This window comes from Lagenorhynchus albirostris, chromosome X (assembly GCF_949774975.1).
Source record: "Lagenorhynchus albirostris chromosome X, mLagAlb1.1, whole genome shotgun sequence".
In the NCBI taxonomy this organism is placed as follows: Eukaryota; Metazoa; Chordata; class Mammalia; order Artiodactyla; family Delphinidae; genus Lagenorhynchus; species Lagenorhynchus albirostris.
The window spans coordinates 77,316,265-77,319,663 of NC_083116.1; the positions used below are offsets into that span (position 1 = coordinate 77,316,265).

Below are 3,399 nucleotides of genomic sequence, written 5' to 3' on the forward strand. Positions count from 1 at the left end.
ATGTTCTTGGGTTGAAAGAATCAACATTGTGAAAATGACTGTACTACCGAAAGCAATCTACAGATTCAATGCAAGCCCGATCAAACTACCACTGGCATTTATCACAGAGCTAGAACAAAAAATTTCACAATTTGTATGGAAACACAAAAGACCCCGAATAGCCAAAACAATCTTGAGAACGAAAAACGGAGATGGAGGAATCAGGCTCCCTGACCTCAGACTATACTACAAAGCTACAGTAATCAAGACAGTATGGTAGAGAGGCCGGCGTGACGTTGCACCCTCCTGGGGCATGCCGTGTGTTCTTCCGGGTCCAGACTTTTTCCGGACTCCCCTCCGGCCAGCCGTGGCGCACTGGCCCCCTGCAGGCTGTGTTCACGCCGCCGGCCCCGGTCCTCTCCCAGTGCTCCGACCGAAGCCCGAGCCTCGGCTTCCAGCCCCGCCCGCCCCGGCGGGTGAGCAGACAAGCCTCTCGGGCTGCTTGAGACCAAAGAGTTGCTGTGAGGGAACATGGAACTGAGGTTGCCTGCAGTTGCATAGAGGGACCCAACGTATGGCTGGATGCTGAGAAACAGTTAGAATGCTCCTGTGAAGAGAAGTGGCTGGCGGATAGTGGGTCATTAATTACCAGGGAGTCATAAATGTGTCTACTTGGAATCACATACGGGAAGTTCCAGAACATTCATGCAGCTTTTCAGGTCTTCACCCCCACCGTCAGTTTACACCAGCTGCTTCTCATCACCTAGCCCTGGGGTCCTTCCCATGAAGTTCGGTCCAACAGAGAAGCCAGCACCCAAAGGAAGTCCATGCACACCCTGAGCAGTGGACAAAAGCCGAGACTTGAAGAGAGTGGTATTTTCTCCAGAGACACCGGATAGGAATATAACTTGAATGTCCCACATGTGGTCCACTCATCCACGCTGGCTTTGAACCACACTCATTCCACGCTGAGCTCTTGTTTCCTAAAGTGCATTCTATGGTCTTCCAGTGCAGACATATGGCACGCACTTCTGGCTGTTCTACAGAGCCTTCTGGTCCAGGGCTGACTGAATATCTAGTGACAAGTTTGGACAGCACTTCTGGGAATATTTACCAAGATTGGTCTGATGGAAAGTTCTAAAAATCCTCAAAATGTTTTATGTCAAGGTGCCTGAATCCCTTCAAGGACAGAAGTCTCCACTGCATGTGCAGATGTGTTCATAGGCTTGGTCAGCAGGGAGCTGAAAAGGGTTCAACGCTCAAGTGTCCTGAAATTACGGGCCTAATTTACCCAAGTCCTCGAAGGCACTAGCTCTAGGTGAAAGGCCTGAAGGCAATGTCTAGCAGCTCTTTGGCTTTTAATTAGAGCCACAGTTGTTCTTGGTGCCACATTTCGTAAAGCAGAATGGAATGCGTGTTTCCCGATTTTTACACACAAATTCTCCACCCACCACGAGCTGTATAAACAGACACACCTTCCTCATCAGCTTGGCATGGGGTGTCTCTCCTTTCCATTCTCTTGCACAATAACTGAGTAAATCAACTTCTGCCTCCACACTGAGGTTCCCTGGACCAAATCAAAGATACATGGTGGTGAATTTTCCCTTTCCTTTCCCTTCTTGAACCCTCTCTGCACTTTAAAAATAAGGAAACATATGCATGAAAATATTTACTTTTGAATCTCCTCTGCAGATATCCAATCCACCTAAAAGATAAGGGAATGATAATATCAAAATTCTATTTTAAACAGCAAGGGCATTTTTGAAAATTAAAGATGACATAGCCACATACCTTTTCAGCCGGTGCCCTAAATATAAATGTAGCCTTCTGAAGTAGCAGAGGGTGCCCACCAGAAATGAAACTGCCAGTGTCACTGACCCCTTTCCTACTCTCCACGCGGTATCTAAGGATTGGCTGGTGACGAGTGTCCAGGAGTGCACTTGGTCATTTCCTACAAAAATTTAATAATAATAACACTGTATAGCATGGGGAACTATATTTAATATACTCGATAAACCATAATGGAAAAGAATATAAAAAGGAATGTATATATGTGTCTGAGTCACTTTGCTGTACAGCAGAAATTAACATTGTAAATCAACTATACTTCAATAAAAAGTAAAATAAAAAAAAATTTAAAAAAAAGACAGTATGGTACTGGCACAAAAACAGAAAGATAGATCAATGGAACAGGATAGAAAGCCCAGAGATAAACCCACAAACATATGGTCACCTTATCTTTGATAAAGGAGGCAGGAATGTACAGTGGAGAAACGGCAGCCTCTTCAATAAATGGTGCTGGGGAAACTGGACAGGTATATGTAAAACTATGAGATTAGATCACTCCCTAACACCATACACAAAAATAAGCTCAAAATGGATTAAAGACCTAAATGTAAGGCCAGAAACTTTCAAACTCTTAGAGGAAAACCTAGGCAGAACACTCTATGACATAAATTACAGCAAGATCCTTTTTGACCCACCCCCTAGAGAAATGGAAAAAAAACCAAAAATAAACAAATGGGACCTAATGAAACTAAAGCTTTTGCACAGCAAAGGAAACCATAAACAAGACCAAAAGACAACCCTCAGAATGGGAGAAAATATTTGCAAATGAAGCAACTGACAAAGGATTAATCTAATATTTATAAGCAGCTCATTCAACTCAATAACATAAAACCAAACAACCTAATCCAAGAATGGGCAGAAGATCTAAATAGACGTTTCTCCAAAGAAGATATACAGACTGCCAACAAACCCATGAAGGAATGCTCAACAGCATTAATCATTAGAGAAATGCAAATCAAAACTACAATGAGATATCCTCTCACACCAGTCAGAATGGCCATCATCAAAAAAATCTAGAAACAATAAATGCTGGAGAGGGTGTGGAGAAAAGGGAACCCTCTTGCACTGCTGGTGGGAATGTAAATTGATACAGTCACTGTGGAGAACAGTATAGAGGTTCCTTACAAAGTACAAATAGAACTACCATATGACCAAGCAATCCCACTACTGGGCACGTACCCTGACAAAACCGTAATTCAAAAAGAGTCATGTGCGAAAATGTTCATTGCAGCTCTATTTACAATAGGCCAGAGATGGAAACAACCTAAGTGTCCATCATTGGATGAATGGATAAAGAAGATGTGGCACATATATACAATGGAATATTACTCAGCTTTAAAAAGAAACGAAATTGAGCTATTTGTAATGAAGTGAATAGACCTCGAGTCTGTCATACATAGTGAAGTAAGTCAGAAAGAGAAAGACAAATACCATATGCTAACTCATATATATGGAATTTAAGGGAAAAATGTCGTGAAGAACCTAGGGGTAAGACAGGAATAAAGACACAGACCTACTAGAGAATGGACTTGAGGATATGGGGAGGGGGAAGGGCAAGCTGTGACAAAGCGA

The 3,399-nt window shown here is 42.9% G+C and overlaps 1 long non-coding RNA gene across 1 annotated transcript; it reads right to left on the bottom strand.

Annotated features, from left to right (window-relative positions):
- Positions 1–1,453: 1,453 nt before the first annotated feature.
- On the bottom strand, positions 1,454–1,802 carry LOC132513756 (uncharacterized). Its single transcript, XR_009538531.1, has 3 exons — positions 1,771–1,802; positions 1,653–1,684; positions 1,454–1,546 (listed from the first exon to the last, which is right to left on the bottom strand). It is a non-coding gene; the product is annotated as an uncharacterized LOC132513756 (long non-coding RNA).
- Between the last annotated feature and the right edge of the window lie 1,597 nt (positions 1,803–3,399).